Source organism: Coregonus clupeaformis, unplaced genomic scaffold, assembly GCF_020615455.1.
Source record: "Coregonus clupeaformis isolate EN_2021a unplaced genomic scaffold, ASM2061545v1 scaf2626, whole genome shotgun sequence".
NCBI lineage: Eukaryota > Metazoa > Chordata > Actinopteri > Salmoniformes > Salmonidae > Coregonus > Coregonus clupeaformis.
Window position 1 is genome coordinate 23,937 of NW_025536080.1, and position 26,025 is coordinate 49,961.

The 26,025-nt window shown below is 41.9% G+C and overlaps 2 pseudogenes; one reads left to right on the top strand and one right to left on the bottom strand.

Moving 5' to 3' along the window:
* The window catches only part of LOC123488963, a 25,553-nt pseudogene extending 23,539 nt beyond the window's left edge, over positions 1-2,014 (bottom strand).
* Positions 1,919-26,025, top strand: LOC123488962 (annotated as a pseudogene).

Below are 26,025 nucleotides of genomic sequence, written 5' to 3' on the forward strand. Positions count from 1 at the left end.
CAGTGACTGCTTAACGTTAATGTGCAGAACATGTGAATACAGCAGTCACCTGAATGTTCTCTCTGAAATTATAAGGGCTCTGACTCACTAGTCTACCTATATGCAAACCCAAATGTCCATATCTAATGGAAAGGGTTGAGTAGCTTATACTGGCATTTATATTTCAGTTTGACTGGGGAGAAAAAAACTCTTCCCCACTGTGTCATATAATGAATGACTTGTTTATCAATAGAATCTCAATGCCAGAAATGTTCCTTCCCCTAATTACTGAATTCCTTGAACTGAGGATGGTGGGAGGAAACTGAGTTGAGCTTCTTGTTTATCATTTTGCCCTGTATCATGTTTTTGACTTTGCATACACATTCAAGCTCATATACAGTATGTGAAGACGTTTGACTAATGTAGAGCCCCTATCAGTTGCTTCAGTCACGCAATAATGAGTCCAATTGCCACTGAGCATTGGAATTAACTGTAAATCATTCAAATGAGCCAATGTTTATCAAGTGTGAATAAAACTGTTATATTATCCGCTATTCCTTGGGCATAAAGACAGGTCACTTTTGCTGATGATCCTCGGTTTAAATCCATTCCATACTTCACGACAACAGCCAGGATAGATTACTCATGCGCAACGCTGTGGACAATACAATGTAAAGAGGTCACCATTTGTAATTTTTCCATTTAGACAGATCCTCTTGCCTTCTACATTCCTGTGAGTTGTTTATTCCAAGGCGTTTACAGCTTAGCCTACTGTCACTGACTGTTGTGGCAATCATTCAAAGTGAGCCCATGCCCATTACTTTTCCCAGATGTATCCTCTTTCTCTATTTTTAACACCACTCGTTTCGTTTGTGTTATGCAGCCACACCAATGCCATTTCACTGCCGGATTCGTTTTAAGCACTCTATAGGCTACATATTTCCAGACTGAAACGGAGGCTTCACTTTTTATCCATATTCCCCATTGTCCCCGTTTTGAATATCAAAATGAAACAATAGCCAGGATCTATCGGAAATAAATAAGTAGGCTACATAGAACCAATGGAAATATCGGTGGTGGTTGCATGACGACATCTGAATGATGAGCTCATAAAATAAGCTTTTATCACATGACCTGCAATCATGCTGTGACACATCTGTATCCATCTGTTATCATTGGACAGGCAGGGTACTTTAGGAAAGCAATATCACCTGAAGTCCGCGTGCAAGTAGGCCTATTGCTACTCCAAAATATGACGTAGGCTATAGGTAGACTACATTGTGGACTTATCCTTCCCTTTAGAATAATGAATTCATTTTTCACTGCCAACAACAGGTATGCTATGGGGTGAAGACCTGTACCCCTTTATTGTTCACTGTCCAATTTACCAATAGATTCAAGAAAAATATAAACCAATCAAAAAAGCTGTTATCTATTCTTAAGCCTACCCATCCAAAAGTTGTCTGATGTCCAGAGAAGTAAGGATTTACGCGTGATTGGTTTCCTGCGCCCAATAAATTATTTATCCCAATCACGAAGTGAAGAATACAGCGAGATAATATTCTACTGGATGTTACATAACAGTGATAAATGCACTGTATTCATAAGCAGTGGGATGTAATACTGTGCGTTAATAACACCTTTGTTATAAGCCGTTTTATCCCATTTTGCAGAGTACGCACCAAACGGTCATTTTATTCCCAGCGAATAACGGTATCCCGCAAGAGAGAAATATAAACTGACGAATGTCAAATTTAAATAATAGCTTATACTAGTTTCCCCTCAAATGCCGTCCGCCAATGCATCGCCCGCTCAAGTTACAGAACCATAAATAATTCAACAAGAAAGCGAATCCGACGGTTGTGCATCTTACCTCGATCCAGAGTGAGCGGTTGGACCTCTGTCGCCATGACTGTTGTTATTGGGAGATAGAACGACTATGGTAGCTGCAGCATCAGAAGCAACTCAAGCCAAACGGGCGAGTGAGAGCACAGAGCCCGTCGGTGGGAGTGGCTGGAAGCAAGAGGGGATTACCTCCCGCGCCGCCGCTCCATAGGACTGATCCAACGGTCCTGTCAAACCGAACAACCGCGGGATTAATATCTTTATGCAAATAATTGAGTGTGGATGGTACTGGACTGACCTATAGCCCAACTGTGTTCGATATTGAATAGCTGATATGAACATTTTGATATTGAATTCTTCACTGCCAATTTCATAGCCAACCTGTGCTCATGGCAGGTGATTTTTGTTTTCCTGCAGCCCCAGGCTGATATAGTAGTCTACAGCAACCACAAAGTGATAGGCAGGTTTCAATGTTGGCTTGGAACCGCAGCAGATCAAGGGTTTATAGATTAATCCCCATGTTTATAGTCCTGTAAAAAGGAGACTCATGCATAGATGGGAACTGGGCTGGGCTCTCTCTGTATCTATGTTTCCTTTACTAATGCCTGTTGCAGCTATAGCTTAATGCTGTGGCAAATCTACTGCATGACCTGTAGCAGTGTGGCCAAAAACCAAGGAAAATTGAATATCGCCCTCTCAATGCCCATGGGTACATCCTTTAGAATGGAGGGACCAGGATTGAAACAAGATCACACTGTAGGCTACAGAATTTCATAGGCCTGTACATTTTCAGTTGTAAATGCTATTATAGATTTCAAGCAAATAAGGGGACATTTATTGTATTTAACTGGCTGACTTTTCAGTGCACAATTTGTTATAAACTAGACAACAGTGTTTAAGTTTCAAATGATTCCATTTCTTTTTTAATATGTCTTGGCTCCTCTCAGAAGTCTACTTAAACTTTGGAAAATCAATGACCTCACTTTCAGGTAGATTTCCATTCTAATGTGGGAAAGTGTAACAACGGAAGAGCATATGACTCTGCAGCCTACTGTGTAACGCTGTGCCATTTTTCCCAGATTGCATTTCAGCAAACCCATTCCATACTGTATCTTTCATCTTAAAGTGCTTTTAGACCTGCACTTCTAAATCAACTCCACACAGACCATATGTGCTGGCGAATCACAACCGCACAGCAGCTCCACCCAGCTCCATGCAGATGCAAATTGTATATGGGTGGTAAGTGGTGGGATGGAGGGAGGGCTTAAGGCCAGTGAGAAAGAGGACACAAGGAGATTATGTGCTCACATTAATATGGGCTGCTGTGCTAGTGTTTGGAGAAAGAATCTGCTTTTAAAAAGAGGAGGGGATTAGACTGCAGTGCTCTTAAGGCCCTGCGACTGAGAGTGAATTGATTTCTGAATGGATGACACGTTCTACTTCAGGAGAGAGAAGAGAAGAGAAGAGAAGAGAAGAGAAGAGAAGAGAAGAGAAGAGAAGAGAAGAGAAGAGAAGAGAAGAGAAGAGAAGAGAAGAGAAGAGAAGAGAAGAGAAGAGAAGAGAAGAGAAGAGAAGAGAAAGAGAGAGAGAGAGAGAAAGAGAGAAAAAGAGAGAGAGATAGAAAGAGAAAGAGAAAGAGAAAGAGAAAGAGAAAGAGAAAGAGAAAGTGAAAGAGAAAGAGAAAGAGAAAGAGAGATAGAGCACTTAAGGAAGTCAGGAACAAACAAATACCATTGCTTATGTGCAGAATGCACTATCCAAGAGGTAAAAGGCAGCTCAGGGTTGCCGAGATGATCTGATCAAGCCCCATTTTCAAGGAATGATAAATTGCATAGTACATAGTTACTTTACCCCTACCTACATGCACATATTACCTCAACTAACCTGTACCCTCGCACATTGACTCTGTACTGAGTCACTCTGTATATTGCCTCGTTATTATTATTTTATTGTGTTACTTTTTAAAACTTTAGTTTCAGTAAATATTTTCTCAACTCTTATTTTTATTAAAACTGCATTGTTGGTTAAGGGCTTGTAAGTAAGCATTTCACGGTAAGGTCTACACCTGTTATATTCGGCGCAAGTGATAAATACAATTTGATTTGATTTGACATTCTGCTTTGCCATCGCAGTGTTCCAGACTGTTCAAATCCATCCAACAGGCAGCTGTTGACAGTTGATCAAAGAGAGCAGTGAGGAAATCAGTGTAAACATGTGGGTGTTATGCTGGCACTGCATGGCAGATCTTCTGGAAAATATATCCTATTCCTTATGGAGAGGGAGGGCAATGCCCTCTACATATACTGTATAGTGGTACTATGACAGACACGAGGCATTTACCTTATGCATTCAATAACTTTCATTCAACCACCCTGGTCTCGGCAGAAAAGGCAGGTAACATGTCCAGATGTCAAATAAGAATAAATCAAACATGTGACCTAGTACTAGCGGTTAAGATCGTTGGGCCAGTAACCAAAAGGTAATTGGTTCGAAACCCCGAGCCGACTAGGTGAAAAATCTGTAGCTTCAGAGTGTTTAATAGTCACATGTACAGGGTTGTAGGTGTGATTGCAGGGTACAGGGAAAATCTTAGGCTTCGAGCTCCAACATGAAGGACTTGCAAGACTTGAGCAAGGCACATAACCCTAATTGCTCCTGTAAGTCGCTCTGGAAAAGCGCGTCTGCTAAATGACTAAAACATTTTTTTTAATAATGTAGCCTACTAGTTTGCATTTCTGATCTCTGAGAAGCCAAAATTTGTCAAGATAAAGTGGCAACCATCCAACACAGTCACAATAAGTCAGTCGTGCTTGGAACTGTAAGGAGATGGCTAAGAAGTAGCTAGTAGCTACTTCAAAATTACTTCTGACAAATCACTTAGATTAATGAAACTAAACATCTACTGTATGCACGCATGACTGTAAATCGCTTTGGATAAAAGCGTCTGCTAAATGGCATATTTTACTGCTGTGCTACATTAAACCCAGTCACACAGTAGGGTATAAAATTCCAATCATCGTAATTACACCAAATATCGTCTCATAAATCCACTTTTATGCTGGCATATTGTAACATTGGGTATGAAATCAATCACAGTACGATAAAAGAAGAATGCTAAAGGCTTCAAAATACCCTTAATAAGTAGTCCGTAAGTGGACAGTGCGTTTCGGTCCCATTCAAATTCACACTGACTCCTCATATCATATCTAACAGAGAGGGAGAGAGGTGAATGGAAGACCCCTTATGATTAAACCTAGTGCAGCCCCTGTTTACAGGAGATCATTGAGTGTACACTGCACGTCCGTGCCAGGTGCCAGACACAGAATGAAAACTACACATATCCTGCCAGCAGCATCTGCGCTACTATAGGAAGAATTATTGCTCTATCGCTGGGTACTGTGATTTACAGAGGCATTCAGGTTGGACAAATTAAACCATTGGGAGAATTGACAGCCTTTGACGATCCAAGGTTTTGAATGTAGTCAGACTCCTGTTCTGTACATGAAAACACAATCTCCCTTTTGATGACATGGTAGTAATTCATTAATGAGCAGCAAGCAGAGCACAATCAAGGTACAGATCACATTGACTGATCAGAAACCAGTACAAATCCATTATCATGTTGAGCCATGCAGACAAACCAGCTACGGAGAGTTTACTGTGCTAAGCCCAGGCACCACAGGCTGAAATGCCATTTTTGCATCTACCTATCAGTTTTGAGATTTGTTGGTATATTGGTCCATTAATATTAGTATTTTCAAAAAGTAAACATTACACACAACAACAAAAAAACAATTTAAAATGTATATTTTCTTTAGTTTATCATACTACTGTCAACAACATTTTAATGATTTTTAACCACTTTAAAATGGACATACACTACCAGTCAAAGGTTTGGACACACCTACTCATTCAAGGGTTTTTCTATACTTTTTGTAAAAAAAAATACATTGTAGAATAATAGTGAAGACATCAAAACTATGAAATAACACATATGGAATCATGTAGTAAACAAAAAAGTGTTAAACAAATCAAAGTATATTTTATATTTGAGAATCTTCAAATAGCCACCCTTTGCCTTGATGACAGCTTTGCACACTCTTGGCATTCTCTCAACCAGCTTCACCTGGAATGCTTTTCCAACAGTCTTGAAGGAGTTCCCACATATGCTGAACACTTGTTTGCTGCTTTTCCTTCACTCTGCTGTCTGACTCATCCCAAACCATCTCAATTGGGTTGAGGTCGGGGGATTGTGGAGGCCAGGAATCTGATGCAGCACTCAATCACTCTCCTTCTTGGTAAAATAGCCCTTACACAGCCTGGAGGTGTGTTGCGTAATTGTCCTGTTGAAAAACAAATGATAGTCCCACTAAGCCCAAACCAGATGTGATGGCGTTTTGCTGTAGAATGCTGTGGTAGCCATGCTGGTTAAGTGTGCCTTGAATTCTAAATAAATCACAGACAGTGTCACCAGCAAAGCACCCCCACACCAAAACACCTCCTCCTCCATGCTTTATGGTGGGAAATACACATGCAGAGATCATCTGTTCACCCACACCGCGTCTCACAAAGACACGGCGGTTGGAACCAAAAATCTCAAATTTGGACTCCAGACCAAAGGACAAATGTCCACCGGTCTAATGTCCATTGCTCGTGTTTCTTGGCCCAAGCAGGTCTCTTCTTCTTATTGGTGTCCTTTAGTAGTGGTTTCTTTGCAGCAATTCGACCATGAAGGCCTGATTCACACAGTCCCCTCGGAACAGTTCATGTTGAGATGTGTCTGTTACTTGAACTCTGTGAAGCATTTATTTGAGCTGCAATTTCTGAGGCTGGTAACTCTAATGAACTTATCCTCTGCAGCAGAGTTAACTATGGGTCTTCCATTCCTGTCGCGGAATGTCATGAGAGTCAGTTTCATCATAGCGCTTGATGGTTTTTGCGACTGCACTTGAAGAAACTTTCAAAGTTTTGACTGACCTTCATGTCTTAAAGTAATGATGGACTGTCGTTTCTCTTTGCTTATTTGTGCTGTTCTTACCATAATATGGACTTGGTATTTTACCAAATAGGGCTATCTTCTGTATACCCCTCCTACATTGTCACAACACAACTGATTGGCTCAAACGCATTAAGGAGGAAAGAAATTCCACAAATTAACTTTTAAGAAGGCACACCTGTTAATTGAAATGCATTCCAGGTGACTACCTCATGAAGCTGGTTGAGAGAATGCCAAGAGTGTGCAAAGATGTCATCAAGGCAAAGGGTGGCTATTTGAAGAATCTCAAATCTCAAATATACAGTGAGGGAAAAAAGTATTTGATCCCCTGCTGATTTTGTACGTTTGCCCACTGACAAAGAAATGATCAGTCTATAATGTTAATGGTAGGTTTATTTGAACAGTGAGAGACAGAATAACAACAAAAAAATCCAGAAAAATGCATGTCAAAAACGTTATGAATTGATTTGCATTTTAATGAGGGAAATAAGTATTTGACCCCTCTGCAAAACATGACTTAGTACTTGGTGGCAAAACCCTTGTTGGCAATCACAGAGGTCAGACATTTCTTGTAGTTGGCCACCAGGTTTGCACACATCTCAGGAGGGATTTTGTTCCACTCCTCTTTGCAGATCTTCTCCAAGTCTTTAAGGTTTCGAGGCTGACGTTTGGCAACTCAAACCTTCAGCTCCCTCCACAGATTTTCTATGGGATTAAGGTCTGGAGACTGGCTAGGCCACTCCAGGACCTTAATGTGCTTCTTCTTGAGCCACTCCTTTGTTGCCTTGGCCGTGTGTTTTGGGTCATTGTCATGCTGGAATACCCATCCATGACCCATTTTCAATGCCCTGGCTTAGGGAAGGAGGTTCTCACCCAAGATTTGACGGTACATGGCCCCGTCCATCGTACCTTTGATGCGGTGAAGTTGTCCTTTCCCCTTAGCAGAAAAACATACCCATAGCATAATGTTTCAACCCCCATGTTTGACGGTGGGGATGGTGTTCTTGGGGTCATAGGCAGCATTCCTCCTCCTCCAAACACGGCGAGTTTAGTTGATGCCAAAGAGCTCCATTTTGGTCTCATCTGACCACAACACTTTCACCCAGTTCTCCTCTGAATCATTCAGATGTTCATTGGCAAACTTCAGACGGGCATGTATATGTGCTTTCTTGAGCAGGGGGACCTTGCGGGCGCTGCAGGATTTCAGTCCTTCACGGCGTAGTGTGTTACCAATTGTTTTCTTGGTGACTATGGTCCCAGCTGCCTTGAGATCATTGACAAGATTCTCCCGTGTAGTTCTGGGCTGATTCCTCACCGTTCTCATGATCATTGCAACTCCACGAGGTGAGATCTTGTATGGAGCCCCAGGCCGAGGGAGATTGACAGTTATTTTGTGTTTCTTCCATTTGCGAATAATCGCACCAACTGTTGTCACCTTCTCACCAAGCTTCTTGGCGATGGTCTTGTAGCCCATTCCAGCCTTGTGTAGGTCTACAATCTTGTCCCTGACATCCTTGGAGAGCTCTTTGGTCTTGGCCATGGTGGAGAGTTTGGAATCTGATTGATTGATTGCTTCTGTGGACAGGTGTCTTTTATACAGGTAACAAGCTGAGATTAGGAGCACTCCCTTTAAGAGTGTGCTCCTAATCTCAGCTCGTTACCTGTATAAAAGACACCTGGGAGCCAGAAATCTTTCTGATTGAGAGGGGGTCAAATACTTATTTCCCTCATTAAAATGCAAATCAATTTATAACATTTTTTACATGCGTTTTTCTGGATGTTGTTGTTGTTATTCTGTCTCTCACTGTTTAAATAAACCTACCATTAAAATGATAGACTGATAATTTCTTTGTCAGTGGGCAAACGTACAAAATCAGCAGGGGATCAAATACTTTTTTCCCTCACTGTATTTTGAATTGTTTAACACTTTTTTGGTTACTACATGATTCCATGTGTTATTTCATAGTTTTGATGTCTTCACTATTATTCTACAATGTAGAAAATAGTAAAAAATTAAGAAAAACCCTGGAATGAGTAGGTGTGTCCAAACCTTTGACTGGTACTGTACATCAATAACTGCAAAGCTCAGCTCACTACATTAAATTACACAATTTAAAGCCCATTTCATAGAAAATGTTACAAACTGGACTATATTTAGTAACTTACTTTGAATAGATGGTAATTGGGTCTAAATAGGGGTTTGGCAGTCTAAAGTCAGTTTACTTGTCTTTAACTGCCATTTCCCAAAAGTCAGGCTCTTCCCACACACCAACAAAAAAAAATCTCAGCTTCAGAAGCATCTGCATTCACCAAATTTTGTGTGGTTATCCTTAGATATATTCTCCAGACTTTCCCAGAGGGAATTGTTGATATGTTGTAAATATTTTATTCTAAATAACATTTTCTTTGGAAAAATGCAGATAGAGTGTTTTAGTATATCTTTAGTATTTTACAGATTTTAAAGATTTTAAAGTATATATCCAATATTTTCCTGAGGACAAGTCCGACCCTGGAATGTTTTAACAAAAATAAACAAAAATATTTAGGCTGACTTCCTCCAGTGTCCAGAAAAATGTATTTGCACGATATGCAAATATGTGAATATTTAATTAGATATAGCCTCATTTGTATATTGTAATAAAACATTTCAGAAAAATTGTAATACAAAAAGTATTATATTTGTGTCTACATTCAACTGGTAGAAGTTGATCGTGATATGATTAAGGGGGGAAAATTACCATATAAGGGTGTGGTGGCTGGACTTAAGCCCAGGAGTTTATAGGGCATCAGCAAAATACCTTGATCGATAATTTAAGGCCTGGTATATCAGACTGCAGAACTTTAGGGGTTTCAAAACTCACCGATTGATCTTTGGGTTGACACTAAAATAAAAACATTCATCTTAAGAGGAAAGAGGGGTTGTTTAAGCATAGGTTGCACTCCTGCTTTATTATAGAACAGTACTGCATGTGTTTGCTGAGCAAACAGTCTTGGGTAAATCCATTTGATTTCAATCACTTTTTGACAGCATCCCTTTTGATAAAAAAAAAGAAAACTTTCCCTACATGTTTTCCCATCGGAGAAGTGGTCAGAAAGCGACTTTTTGGACCTGAATGCCAAAACAATTGATATCAAAGGAATTCTGATATCATTTAAAAGCATACAAGCATCGTTGTCAAACTATTTTATTATTTATTGAAAAACATTTATTTTTTTTTATTGTCATTTTTAAACCTTTATTGTAAATGATCTAAAAATGCATAAACTCAGATTTTTTCCTATAAATTTTTTTAAATATGGAATATAAGACTAATAGAAAAAATATTTCATGTGACCAATGCTCCATTAATTTGCAATGCCTTCACCCTGTTCATGTACTTATGTCTATATAATTTAGTATTAGAACAGAACACAATATAATAAAATAATGTATTTATTGGCTTCATAACATTAGTTTAACTAAAATAATTTATTGTGGGGGTTCAAGGTATTTTATAAACTGCATATTATGAAGACAATGTAGGCCAGCATCTTTAAGGTATCTATTAGGAAACTTTTGACAAAGCACTAACTTTTTGTCACCAAGGAATACAAATCTGGGTAACACTTTACAACCACTTCCTATGTTCTTATTAGGCCTATACTTTGTAAATATTCCTGCATAACAGCCAGGGCCGGATTACCGAACGGGTATGCAGGGCCAAACTCAGGGCACGCGCCCCGACCCATGGCAAAACGTTTAGAATTGCAGGAAATTAGCTTTGAAACTGCAACATTTTCTCTGAGCCTCATGACAAAATGTGTTGAATAGAATTATAAAACTGCACATTTATCTTTCTGCACCATGGCAAAATGTGTTGAAATACAGGAAGTTAGCTGAGAATCTGTTGTTGTTGCTGCTTAAATGTACCAAATAAATTAATAGTAGGCTAAGAATTGATGGAAAAACGTATAAAACTGATTAGTTCTCTGGGCATAGTAGCAACTTGCAGGAGTTGTCTCAAATCTCACCCATTCAGTAGACTCAAAAACACATTCTGGTCTAGATTATTATCTAGTTCTTAAATCGACTAAATCAACAAGAAGTGCATGCATGTTCTCTTGTGCAAGCACTCACTACTAATCTGAAGGGAATCTTGCCAAGATTGATTTATCTTGAGAAAAGCACCCCCCGACTCAACTTTCCACATCCAGTTCATAGTTCGTGTTCCTTGAGACTATTGCATTTCCCTCGAAATGGCTGGCCCCTGTTGGCACTGTAGCCACTATAGAGTCTGAAGAACAGAAACACCTGGAGAAATCTGCGGATGAGATCAAGGGTTCCCTCTTTCGTCTTTGACAGCACACCTCTAAACTAGATTTAAAGTGCGAAATACATTCAGTAGACTAGTTTACCAACACTTCAGAGATGAGTCTTTTTCGGCCAACAATATTAAGTATGACTTTTAAAAATGTAATTATCGCAAAAGTCAGACCAGACAATGGTATTGCTTGTAAACGTTACTGCAATTTCCTTGCCATTCCAAATACCCGGAGCAAGAGAAGGATCACTTTGGGACCGTTCAATTTCTATAATTCCTGGACAGCGACAGCACAGCGTGAGTGGAGAGTTCTCTCATCTTTGTCAACAACTAACAAGCAACAATGTAACAGTTATTTAGCGCAACAATGTAACAGAACATTCTCAACAAACAACAACACATACGACAAAGCTTTCAGAACAGCGAGGGATGACCCTGAAAAGTTTTGGAGTGAAGCAGCACAGAATGTCACCTGGTTTGTGCCATGGTGTCGAACACTTGACAATGGGGATGCCATATTTCCAAAGTGGTAACTACTTACTTGATTCGTTTAAGTGCATCAATACCAATGTGATGAACGCCAAATACGGGTTTGTTGCATAATGGTAAATACTAGTCATATTACAACCACTGGTAAAGTAACTGCATTCACTGGCAGTGCAAGTAGGCTACTATTAATTACACGGGCATTGTGCTGCATGTCATTTTCTACGGCAATTCATTTCAGTGCAACGTCGAATTCACTGTCAGTTTCTAAACCTACAGTGGGGAAAAAAAGTATTTAGTCAAATCAAATCAAATTGTATTGGTCACATGCGCCCGAATACAACAGGTGCAGACATTACAGTGAAATGCTTACTTACAGCCCTTAACCAACAGTGCATTTATTTTTAACAAAAAAAGTAAAAAATAAAACAACAACTAAAAAAGTGTTGAGAAAAAAAGAGCAGAAGTAAAATAAAATAACAGTAGGGAGGCTATATATACAGGGGGGTACCGGTGCAGAGTCAATGTGCGGGGGCACCGGCTAGTTGAGATAGTTGAAGTAATATGTACATGTGGGTAGAGTTAAAGTGACTATGCATAAATAATTAACAGAGTAGCAGCAGCGTAAAAAGGATGGGGTGGGGGGGCAGTGCAAATAGTCCGGGTAGCCATGATTAGCTGTTCAGGAGTCTTATGGCTTGGGGGTAGAAGCTGTTGAGAAGTCTTTTGGACCTAGACTTGGCACTCCGGTACCGCTTGCCGTGCGGTAGCAGGGAGAACAGTCTATGACTAGGGTGGCTGGAGTCTTTGACAATTTTGAGGGCCTTCCTCTGACACCGCCTGGTATAGAGGTCCTGGATGGCAGGAAGCTTGGCCCCAGTGATGTACTGGGCCGTACGCACTACCCTCTGTAGTGCCTTGCGGTCGGAGGCCAAGCAGTTGCCATACCAGGCGGTGATGCAACCAGTCAGGATGCTCTCGATGGTGCAGCTGTAGAATTTTTTGAGGATCTGAGGACCCATGCAAAATCTTTTCAGTCTCCTGAGGGGGAATAGGCTTTGTCGTGCCCTCTTCACGACTGTCTTGGTGTGTTTGGACCATGATAGTTCGTTGGTGATGTGGACACCAAGGAACTTGAAGCTCTCAACCTGTTCCACTACAGCCCGTCGATGAGAATGGGGGCGTAGTCAGCCACCAATTGTGCAAGTTCTCCCACTTAACCCTCCCGTTGTCCTAGGGTCAAAATGACCCGCCACTGTGTTGAACCAACTTTATTTAATTTTTATATTTTTGGGATAATTTGTGAGAAGGAGGTAGTGAGACTTTAAAGAAAGTATCACTGCCTCCTTCTCACAAATGATCCAAAAAATATAAAAATTAAATAAAGTTGGTTCAACACAGTGGCGGGTCATTTTGACCCTAGGACAACGGGGAGGGTGAAAAAGATGAGAGAGGCCTGTAATTTTCATCATAGGTACACGTCAACTATGACAGACAAAATGAGAATTTTTTTCTCCAGAAAATCACATTGTAGGATTTTAATGAATTTATTTGCAAATTATGGTGGAAAATAAGTATTTGGTCAATAACAAAAGTTTCTCAATACTTTGTTATATACCCCTTTGTTGGCAATGACACAGGTCAAACGTTTTCTGTAAGTCTTCACAAGGTTTTCACACACTGTTGCTGGTATTTTTGGCCCATTCCTCCATGCAGATCTCCTCTAGAGCAGTGATGTTTTGGGGCTATCGCTGGGCAACACGGACTTTCAACTCCCCTCCAAAGATTTTCTATGGGGTTGAGATCTGGAGACTGGCTAGGCCACTCCAGGACCTTGAAATGCTTCTTACGAAGCCACTCCTTCGTTGCCCGGGCGGTGTGTTTGGGATCATTGTCATGCTGAAAGACCCAGGCACGTTTCATCTTCAATGCCCTTGCTGATGGAAGGAGGTTTTCACTCAAAATCTCACGATACATGGCCCCATTCATTCTTTCCTTTACACGGATCAGTCGTCCTGGTCCCTTTGCAGAAAAAACAGCCCCAAAGCATGATGTTTCCACCCCCATGCTTCACAGTAGGTATGGTGTTCTTTGGATGCAACTCAGCATTCTTTGTCCTCCAAACACGACGAGTTGAGTTTTTACCAGAAATCTTGCTTGTTTGTAGGTGACCAAATACTTATTTTCCACCATAATTTGCTAATAAATTCATAAAAAATCCTACAATGTGATTTTCTCAATTTGTCTGTCATAGTTGACGTGTACCTATGATGAAAATTACAGGCCTCTCTCATCTTTTTAAGTGGGAGAACTTGCACAATTGGTGGCTGACTAAATACTTTTTTCCCCCACTGTATATGCGCAACAATGCGAGACTTCCGGGAACGCTTGCAAAACTAACCAGGCCGGGGTTTGAGATGTAAATGAGATAACTGAAAAAATCTTCCTTAGTTGTTCATTTTCTCGAAATCTTAAGGCACAAAGTAGATTCGAGCCAATGTTATTACTCCAACCTTGTGAAAGTGACAAACTGAAACGTTTTCATTTTCGTCAAAAATATATTGAAGGAGTGGCGTTGTGCACTACCACCACCTTGGAGCTATACAATTTATCCTACTACTTGAAAGCATTAGATGTTTGGACGATAGGTTTAGGGACACTGTACATACAGTTAGTCTATGACTATCCAATAGTGAAATATCATGCACTTGTTCTTAATCATTAGATATTTCAGAATTAATTGTGTGCAACAAGGTCATATTATTAAACCATGTATAGCTGTCCAAAGTATTTGATGGCTGACCTCACAGGATGAACCTTTAATTATGCATGGTAAATATCCCCTATGCTCTCTAGATTGACCTCAGTGTTGTAATAGTGTTCAAATCAAGGCGTGGCTAGTGAGCGACTGTGCATGATGTCTCATCTTTCTGTGTGGGTGCATATTTAAAACAACAGGAACCCAGACACCATCTGCTTGTCTCAGCACCTTAGTACCTCAACAGAGCTCATAATGAGTTGAGACTCCCATTTCATCAAAAGATCTGGGGGTTGTAGACAGATCCTGTACGTTGCAGGAAAAAATGACATTTTTGTCTGTTCAGCCCTTATCTTATCAAACACGTTCTCTAAATGTAGACCTAGCTACTGTGCTTACTGTTAGCTTTGTTATTTCATAACATTGATACATCTACAGTGAACATATTACAGTAGTTATTTAATGGCTCTTAATGACAATATGCTGTCTCTAATGTTGGGTTTTCTCTGTGTAAGGTTTGGTGGGGGGAAGTTGAATGTTTACCATAATGCAGTGGATCGCCATGTCGAGAGTGGACGAGGAGATCAACCGGCCATCATTTATGACAGCCCAGTGACTGGAACTAAGCAGATAATCAATTTTAGAGAACTACAGGAACAGGTAATGATCTTAACAAAACATTTCACACAGTAGATATTTAATTAGAATGTAACCCCTTCCCCTCCTCTCTGCCTAGGTGTCCAGGCTGGCTGGGGTCCTGGTGAAACACGGGGTGTGGAAGGGCGACCTGGTGGTAATCTACATGCCCATGGTGCCCCAGGCCATGTTCACCATGCTAGCCTGTGCCAGGATCGGAGCCCCCCACAGCCTCATTTTTGGGGGATTCGCCTCCAAGGAGCTGTCTGTCCGCATCGACCATGCCAAGGTCAGCCTACCATCATAGCTTCACATTGTGTCTCTTTAGTTTGATGTGCTGGGATTCCTTCATAATGCTACATCAGTGAAATGCAACAGTTTCAACATGATACAAAACATGTCAATTTAGTTTTAAATGGACCATGCACCCAAAATATATTTAGGATTGTCTCCACTGTCAGATCTGTTTAATGGTTGAATGGTTAAGTGTGAAATGTACATGCCACATTTATAGGACCCTTTATAGAAGAGTTGATGGTCCACTTTCACAGTCACATAGATAGTAATATTACAGTAGATAAAGGTCTCACTGAAGCCAAGTGAAGTATTTTGTTGGAGGGATTTCATCAAAGCAGCAGGGGTATTAGCCAGTATGCGACTCTGACACTGAATTGGATATACTGAAATCCTTTTAAGCTATATAAGCCAGACCTTAAAGCCTTTTAAGTTCTAGGCCTACAGTATACACCATTCAGAGAGGAGCACCTCCACCATGGCTGAGGATTCCTCCTCAAGCATTTGGGTAGAATTGATTAGCCTGTTTTATATTGGATTAGAATGAATGAAATATTAGAGACACTCATTCTATGTTGAATGAGAGTAATTTCAGATCCCTTATTACATTTGATTAGTGTGCAAATAGGAATTGAGAGGTAATATCGGTCATATTGACTTACAGTACATTACATAATCAGAACATGGCCTTTCAGAATGTTCTAAAGTACATTTCAGACTAATGCATTTGTTAAACTGTGTTGTATCACATCTCTTAGGTCTTGTTTCGTTTGTTGTGTTTTAAGAGGCACCACTAACACACTGTGTGAATGCCGTGTCTTTCAGCCCAAGATGATAGTGACGGCCTCCTTTGGCATTGAGCCTGGCAGGAGAGTGGAGTACATCCCCCTGGTAGAGAAAGCCCTGGAGCTCAGCTCTCACAATCCCTCCAAGGTCCTCATCTACAACCAGCCCAACATGGTGAGGCCCACAGAGATAGAATACTGTTCTATGTTATGCTGTGGTAAGGCCTAACTCACTAACGTCAACTCTCTCAGAGAGATGCCTGTCATTTCCCAAAGACAATAGCTCTGTTGACATGCAATAGTTTTACATTATCCTCTCTAGCGGTTACGTAATGCTATTACTTCCTGAATAGACCACTAATCCGATTCCAGTGTATATAGATCAGATTATTTCAGCCGTGAGTTTGTATGGAGTTATGGATGGTTCGACAGATCTGTCGCTCCTAAACAGCCTGTTGAAACAAAGGTGGGAGAGAGAACCGGTGCGCATGAGGTGTGCGAGTCAATGCTCAGTGAATGAAAATGCAAATGTGTGTGTTTTTTCCCCCTGCTGTGGGACTGAATCATGCAACGCTGAGATGGGTTCCAGGCCGTGGTGGGGAGCTTGGCACAGGGTCAGAGTGAAACCAGGCTGAACCGGTAGCATAAAATACAGTCAATTTCCTCCAAAACAGCCAGCAGCCATTTACAGTAATGTGTTGGCACTCCAGCAAACTGAAATGAGTTTCTTCTCAACTCGTACATAAAAACAGCCGAATCTGTGCTCAGGGAAATCATTCTAAAAATGCTTTGCCAGGTATTGCAATCACTCTCCTCAGGTAATCTTTCACGTCTATTCTATTAGTACCACTTACAGTGGGGAGAACAAGTATTTGATACACTGATTTTGCAGGTTTTCCTACTTACAAAGCATGTAGAGGTCTGTAATTTTTATCATAGGTACACTTCAACTGTGAGAGACGGAATCTAAAACAAAAATCCAGAAAATCACATTGTATGATTTTTAAGTAATTAATTTGCATTTTATTGCATGACATAAGTATTTGATACATCAGAAAAGCAGAACTTAATATTTGTTTGCAATTACAGAGATCATACGTTTCCTGTAGGTCTTGACCAGGTTTGCACACACTGCAGAAGGGATTTTGGCCCACTCCTCCATACAGACCTTCTCCAGATCCTTCAGATTTCGGGGCTGTCGCTGGGCAATACAGACTTTCAGCTCCCTCCAAAGATTATCTATTGGGTTCAGGTCTGGAGACTGGCTAGGCCACTCCAGGACCTTGAGATGCTTCTTACGGAGCCACTCCTTAGTTGCCCTGGCTGTGTGTTTCGGGTCGTTGTCATGCTGGAAGACCCAGCCACAACCCATCTTCAATGCTCTTACTGAGGGAAGGAGGTTGTTGGCCAAGATCTCACGATACATGACCCCATCCATCCTCCCCTCAATACGGTACAGTCGTCCTGTCCCCTTTGCAGAAAAGCATCCGCAAAGAATGAAGTTTCCACCTCCATGCTTCACGGTTGGGATGGTGTTCTTGGGGTTGTACTCATCCTTCTTCTTCCTCCAAACACGGCGAGTGGAGTTTAGACCAAAAAGCTCTATCTTTGTCTCATCAGACCACATGACCTTCTCCCATTCCTCCTCTGGATCATCCAGATGGTCATTGGCAAACTTCAGACGGGCCTGGACATGCGCTGGCTTGAGCAGGGGGACCCTGCAGGATTTTAATCCATGACGGCATAGTGTGTTACTAATGGTTTTCTTTGAGACTGTGGTCCCAGCTCTCTTCAGGTCATTGACCAGGTCCTGCCGTGTAGTTCTGGGCTGATCCCTCACCTTCCTCATGATCATTGATGCCCCACAAGGTGAGTTCTTGCATGGAGCCCCAGACCGAGGGTGATTGACCGTCATCTTGAACTTCTTCAATTTTCTAATAATTGCGCCAACAGTTGTTGCCTTCTCACCAAGCTGCTTGCCTATTGTCCTGTAGCCCATCCCAGCCTTGTGCAGGTCTACAATTTTATCCCTGATGTCCTTACACAGCTCTCTGGTCTTGGCCATTGTGGAGAGGTTCGAGTCTGTTTGATTGAGTGTGTGGACAGGTGTCTTTTTTATACAGGTAACGAGTTCAAACAGGTGCAGTTAATACAGGTAATGAGTGGAGAACAGGAGGGCTTCTTAAATAAAAACAAACAGGTCTGTGAGAGCCGGAATTCTTACTGGTTGGTAGGTGATCAAATACTTATGTCATGCAATAAAATGCCAATTAATTACTTAAAAATCATACAATGTGATTTTCTGGATTTTTGTTTTAGATTCCGTCTCTCACAGTTGAAGTGTACCTATGATAAAAAATGACAGACCTCTACATGCTTTGTAAGTAGGAAAACCTGCAAAATCGGCAGTGTATCAAATACTTGTTCTCCCCACTGTATGTTTGGAATGTATCAGAATGTCTGGGGCTTTGCACCCAGACTGTGAGTGCTGCTGTGTTACCTTTATGTTCAATTACCCTAGTAGCTATTTTTGATTATGCAACACAGGGAGGATACTTTTAAGGTGATACGTTGTGTGTTGTCATGGAAACTGTCTGAGCAAATCACTACACCTCCCCTGTTGAAGAATAGTGAGAATATGAGATGCACCCCCTTTTTTTTGAAGTCGTCGGTAAATTGCCCCTCTTATGAAACTTAAACCACTTTAGTAATCACTATGAAAAGGCACTTGTTGATTTGTGCACAACTAATGGCTCTGTTTTAATCTGTATTTTATGTCCACATGGTAAAAATTATTTGAATGTGTCTCTCTTGAATATGTAATGGAAATGAATGCATCTCTCCTGGTTGATTGTCTGCAACAGGAGAAGGTGTCCATGCATCCTGACCTCAGTCTGGACTGGGAGGAGGAGATGTCCACTGCACGTCCTCATGACTGTGTGTCTCTCCCTGCCAGCCATCCTCTATACAATACACGTCTGGGACCACCGGCACTCCTAAGGTAAACCACTCTGACTAGACACAACACATGTTCATTACTGGAAGGAGTGTAAAGTCCCACCGGGAACAGACATCAGTTCAATGTCTAGGTTTGATTTACATTTGGTTGAGTTGTCAACTAACGTGAAATCAACATGAAATCAACAAAAAATGTCACTATGTCATTGGATTTAGGTTAAAAGTTGGGTGAATAAACATAAGAAATTCCCTTACATTGATGACTTTTTTCAAATCCAATCTGTTTTCCATTTTGATTCAACGTCATCACATTGCATTTTTGGTTGAAATGACATGGAAACAACGTTGATTCAACCAGTTTTTGCCCAGTGGGGTCTGACGACTTTTATCACAAAGAAGCCAGTCAATTTCACAGTTTAATGCAAGAGATGAGTATCATATGCTGCAGTATACTTTCTATGGCTCTGCAAATGTGATTAAAGTTCATTCTAACCTTTACCACCATGAGATAGATGAGACGGTGTTTAAACCAGAAACGGTAGTACTGAATATGAGGTGAACCATGCAGGAGGTTGAAAAATTGCCCGGAGGCGTATCTAAATTGGAAAAACACAGCTCCAGATAGCTCCCTTTGTCTTTGGCACCCAGGTAATATGAAATATCCACCCGCTGGCGAGGTCCTCCATTATAGCCTGCTGTTCTCTCAGACTCATAGTCACCAGTGAGATCTATGGAGGACACAGCTGAACTCATACAGGTTATATTACCATACATGTTCAAAAACATAGCAAAGATGGCCTGACAAAATAGTTGCCTTGAAAAAGAAAATAGTTTTTTCCAGAGGTGATTTATACAAGGGTTTGATGTAAAATAAAAAACGAAACCTGTTGAGAGCTTGTTGCATTCGTCTTGCATCAACATTCTCCTCTTTTCTACGTCCCCCCCTCAGGGCGTTGTTAGGGACACTGCTGGGTACGCTGTGATGTTGACGTGGACCATGGCAAACATTTATGCCCTCAAGCCTGGTGAAGTAAGTCAATGTGAAACATCTCCAGTGTTCTTTATTATTGTATTACAGAACATATACCATATGCATGCACAAACATAGTACAGTATGCATTCTCTCATCTTTCTCTGCCTACTCTGCTAGGTATGGTGGGCAGCGTCTGACCTGGGCTGGGTAGTGGGCCACTCCTACATTTGCTATGCCCCTCTCCTCCACGGCAACACCACCATTCTATACGAGGTATGTACCGTAGCCTACAGTAGGCCTACTATAATGAGCGTGAACGGGTCGCTATTGGTCAATTGACTCCAGAAAAACAAGCAAACTCAACTTTCTCAAGGTCTTGTCCCTTTCACTCAGTGATTCCAAATGCTTCACAGATCACTCTATTTAAAGATAATGAGTGCAAGAAAAATGGACTCCTAATGACGCATGATTATATGTAGTTTCAGACGACCGGCCTCTTGATATTCATGCGCATGATCATCATTGCAAATTTACCCCGGCCTCATTAAACCAATATTCACTGGCTCGAAAGGCCCAGTTAGGTTGGTTTGTGGAAGTTATTTGTATGAAGAGCTGCTGGTGATTCTGCTGTGTTTGTGCCCTGGGCAAATGACCCCTGGGGTTGGGAGAGAGGGGTGGGGAGGTAGGACTGCACATGGAGGCTATCCACCTCATTAGCCTTTTGGTCTCTGTGGCTGCTGTAGGATTGGTGGTGGGGGTTGAATTCATCAGCCAAGCTTTAACCAAAGCATGTTGTCTGTGGCTGTGTTTGTCTTGTGGAATGCACTGCTCCTGTCTACCATGCTCCACACAAGACCTTCTGTCGTCTCACTGATCAATACACAGTCACAAATATTCACAAGGCCCTCGGGTCTGTTGTTGTTTTCCCAGCTCATTTTAATCTGGCCCTCTCTCTCTCTCTCTCTCTCACACCTCTCTCTCTACTTACTGTAGTAGCCACCTCGCCGACTGAACCTTTAGAGAATTAATATCGGTTCCGCTCGACCATGGGCTCTTCCTCACTACGACTTTTGTTGGTGCACAATACTTTCTCAATAGAGTAATCGTGTTCTTTTCATCAGTTTCAGCTCATCTGTCTGCAAGGCTGAGCTCCAAATATAATTTTGTCTCCATTTCAAACAGATCTTCCCATTAATATTCATTCTGTTCGCAGAGTGAAAGTGTTAATGTAGTGGAACGTCACTTTTCACTGCGTAGGACTGCTCACTCGCCTTCCTCTCTTTCCAATAGGAACAAAACTTTATGGCCTTAGCACTGTTCTTCTGTTTGATAGTTGGCTGGCTGTGTCATTACTACCGCAAGCTTTTGTAAAAACAGCTTGCTCTGAATGTGCCGCTACACTTCAATACCCAATTGGCGTGTTCATGTAAGCTTATGTCCTCAGGCTGTTTGGGTTTGTAACAGATCTCTCTCTCTCTCTCTCTCTCTCTGCAGGGCAAGCCTGTTGGGACGCCGGATGCCGGGGCGTTCTTCCGCGTCCTGTCAGAGCATGGTTGTTCCTCCATGTTCACCGCGCCCACTGCCATCTGAGCCATCCGCCAGCAGGACACCCAGGCTGCCATGGGGGCATCAGTACCCCCTCACCAGGTACACTCACCACCCAATCCCCACATACTGACATAACACTGCAGAGATGGACCATTCAACAACTGTCATGGCTAGCTCTGTTTTGTAGCTTTTCTGCCCACTTGAAGTAGGCCTACCCTTTATTCCCAATAAAGGAGTGTTTTCCTATTAACGTCCAGGGACTGGATACCTTTCATCCATATCCAGTGTTGTCCCCCACTGGGTGAAGGTTTTGGCGCTGCCTGCCCACTCTCTTGTTAGTCTCTGTCCATCTGCTGGAGCAGTGTCCCTGCCATGCCCAGGCTCATCACTCAGGACCTGTGTTCTCATTTAGACCTGATTGAGGTTTAATCAGGATAGATAAAACACAGTGGCAGGGCATTCATTCCTATTAAATCATTCTGTGCTGCTGCCACGCTGCTAAACACACAGGGAATCACTGAGTGCTGTAGAGAGCCCCAGGCAACGCCATCTTTGATGGTGCCTGGTTCCATGGACTGAAGTGATTGTTATCCCCATGGGAAATGTCATAATTTATATTGATAATAAATCTGTTGAAAATACAGTTTTGGTTCCTTAATATTTTGAAACAGTATCACAGTCGAGCAGGTATAATGTGAAAATAGAGGGGAAGTGGTGATAACTCCACTTATTTAGATTTTTCCCCACACCTGTTGCACGCAGTCATAAAGCAGGGGTCTTTGACCTTTGGTTATAGTTTGCCATTTAATCATCTGTATGTGGGGAATTTGAAGGTATTTTGTGTGCTGTTTGTGAACAGTGTTTTGCCTCGACTGCTCCAGCCAGACCTGAGACACAAATCCCAAAGGGATTGAATTCATTGTTTTCCCTGGACTTTAACATGACATTCTTTCTGCTAGTTGTTATGATGGACTATGCTTCAGTTGTTGGTTTAGTCATGTGCCATGCAACATCTTTCCATGACTGTCTTTCTCCCATAGGGAGCAGGTTAGTGAAAGACTACTGCAATTCACTGAGAGAGAATTGAGGCACAAACACAACAACAGCAATGAAATATAGTTTGTTTCCAGAATCCAGACAGACTCAGACAGTAGTTGAATATCCGGTTGACCTTTGTGTTTCCTTGCCTGGAGACAAAACAGACAACCATCAAATGTATTCTTCTCACTCCTCTACTACCAAACAGGAAGCAGCATTAACAGTCTGGGGGCAGGAAGCAGCAGACACTAAACGTGTTATTTGACAGCTCAGGAAATTGGATGTTCTCAGTGAATGTAAAAAGAACGCAGTCCAGTAAAGTTGAATAAAATAGCAAATAATGTCAATTAAAACGTCAACTCTATTTCCCCTCTTTCTCATGAATTGATTATAAACTTGTAGTTTGAATTGAAAGGCAAGCGTTTTGAGAACACATCATTAAGTATTAAGACACTCAAATGTTCCTCAAAGGACTCTTGCCTTAATTCACGCGTGGATGGTTGCTCCTATGAACTGGTTGTTGCTGCTATCTCCTCAGTGTATATTGCACCACTATCAGTAGGCCATAGATAGTTCAGTAGTAATATGATGTGGGTGCCGTAGCCCAGGGGTGGATAGCATATGAAATATTCATCACTCTCGCTCTCTGATAAGCTCACTGCAGTAGCCTCTTCTCAGCTCCTAGCTCAGTTACGCCACATGCGTAGCTAATTGCACCAATTCCTGTGCTAAAATATATCACAGAGCCCATAGTAATTATTGCCGCCTGTGACACAGCCTGGGGAGAAGCCACTGCCATGGACCAGAGCTAATAGGGTCTCCGGGTACAGAGGGTCAGTGAGGTAGAGTAAACACTTCAAACTTAGGCTTTATTACACAATTTACCAACATAAATGAGGTTTTATTACATCACTTACCAACAGAAATGCTTACAAATAAGAAATGTAAAGTATTTCTTCAAATAACAAAGGTTATCTTAAACTGAGCATCTTTCAGCCCCAACCTGTCTGCTGCTGTCTCCAGTCATCTCCCTCGAGTGCGAGCAGCAGCAGCCTAATCAACTGTTGGGACTGATTGTCCAGCCAAGCACACACTTGATTGACTTATTATCCTCAGCTGGGCTCCATTAGCCTCCCAACAGGGAAGGTGCCGGAAAGGCGTTGGGAGGATAGATAGGTCGTGACCGGCCTCACACTCCAGTACAGTAGGTAGCGGTGTATGCACCTGTCAGTTGGTTGCGATTCGCCCAAAAAACAAAGAAGAAGAAGGCGCTGGAAGGGCACGGCAAGAGTGCTTGCCTCCTCCAGGGCCACAAAGCCATTATGAATGCACTTTCCTATGTGCTGCTTTTCAGAAAGTCAGATTTGCCTGTGTAGCACTTTCCAAGTGTTGCAAGGTGCAGACGTGCCAAAACCATAAAATTGCAATTTTCAGCCCAGTATTTCATCCACTCTGGGTACTTCACGATGACTATTGTTATTACGACACATGAGTTGCTTCCGTGGAATGGTTCTGCACTGTAATGGCCTTGGAGCATTATCAGCGAGCTTGAGCGATTTCACTCGTCACCCCAGATGTCAGAAAAATAATAGAAAAGCGGGTTTGGAGCTCTCTGTAGGAGCAGCGTCTTGCTGTACTGTTCAACCCACCCAGATGAACAATTACAGCACCATGGAGCAAGCACCATTTCATAGCCCTTATTAACATAGCCCGGAGCACTAACTCAAAATGGGTGACAAAGTTCATGACTTCAGTCAATAACATTTTCCAGCTTGTAGCACCAGGAAGCTTGGCTCACTGACTTCTGGCTTGCGACTCACTCTGCCTGTTTGCTTAACATTTGCAGGATTTATATCATGCAGTACTTGGGATATCATGTGCCATCTTTCAAGGAATATATGTGCGGTTGATATACATTCTCATTGCACATACGCAGCCACACACACACACAAGCACACACACACACATACACACAAGCACATGCACACTAAACGCAATTATGGGGCGAATGTTTCCACTCATTGTTGTTAATGAGACGCAAACTTCCCCAGTGGGACTATGTTAGGTATAGTACTGTGGGACTATTGTTGCCTGTCCAAGGCTGAATCTGGGCCTGTAAAGATATGAAGAAATGTGCTAGGCCTTCACCCACCCACTTGTATGAATTACACACAGATCCAACCATCCAAGGCTGTGGTCAGATTGTTCCAGAGTAGGAGCAGGGAACTCAGGGCAAGGTGACACGGGTGAAATTTAAATTTAAATTGGCGTGCTGTGTAGAATATGGAGCGAAGAGCAGCAGAGTGATTCTCTGGATGTTATGTAGAGATATGTGACCCTGCTTCTTCTACCCATTCTCATTTAGATTACACCAAGACCCTCACCCTGACCCAGATAACAGACCAATCAGAGGAGGATGGTGGGAGAAGCTATAGGAGGACAGGCTCATTGTAATGACTGGAATGGAATGTACAGCATGGAACGGAGTCAAACGTGGTTTCCAGATGTTTGATACTGTTCCATTGATTCCATTCCAGCCATTACAATGAGCCCATCCTCCTAAAGCTCCTCCCACCAGCCTCCTCTGAGGCCTATGTGAATTAGAATTCCTTGAGTTGTTATGTGTGGAACGAGGCCATGGAAACTGTATGGCAGCAAGTGAAGTCTTCTCTGCTTTATCAGACCATGTCAAGGTCCCTGAGTGAAGATTAACATGGCTTTATCTGTATAACAACAGCTGGAGGGGGATTTTTACTTACTCAGATCAACAGAAACAATATGGGCTGTTTTGTGTACACGTTTTTTGTGCAAGTTTGAGACTCGTAAGGCAATTATTGTCTAATGGGAAAACTCTAGCTTATTGTTCTATTCACCCTGCCACTGGCGCAACTCACTTTTAGATTACTTGAAAACACTTCAAGGGAAACACTGGTAGGGAATCATTGTTGTGTTAAGAAAATTGTAACATTCCTTGGCTGTTATATTGTTTGGGTGATTCGAGCTGTGAATGCTGATTGGCTGAAGCTGTACACCATATATCACGGGTATGACAAACCATTTATTTTTACTGTTCTAATTACGTTGGTAACCAGTTTATAATAGCAGTAAGGCACCTCTGTGGTTTGCGGTATATGGCCAATATACCATGGCTAAGGGCTGTATCCAGGCACTCCATGTTGCGATGTTCGTAAGAACAGCCCTTAGCCATGGTATATTGGCCATATACCACACCCCCTCGGGCCTTATTGCTTAATTATAGATCTACCACTACTCAGTTACACTGTACTGGCCTATAGAGCTCGACTGTTCTCTCTGCTCCTCCAGATTGAAGAGCCTTTTCTTGGCTGGAGAGCGCTGTGACGTGGAGACTCTGAACTGGGCCAAAAGGAGCTTTGGCGTGCCTGTACTGGACCACTGGTGGCAGACTG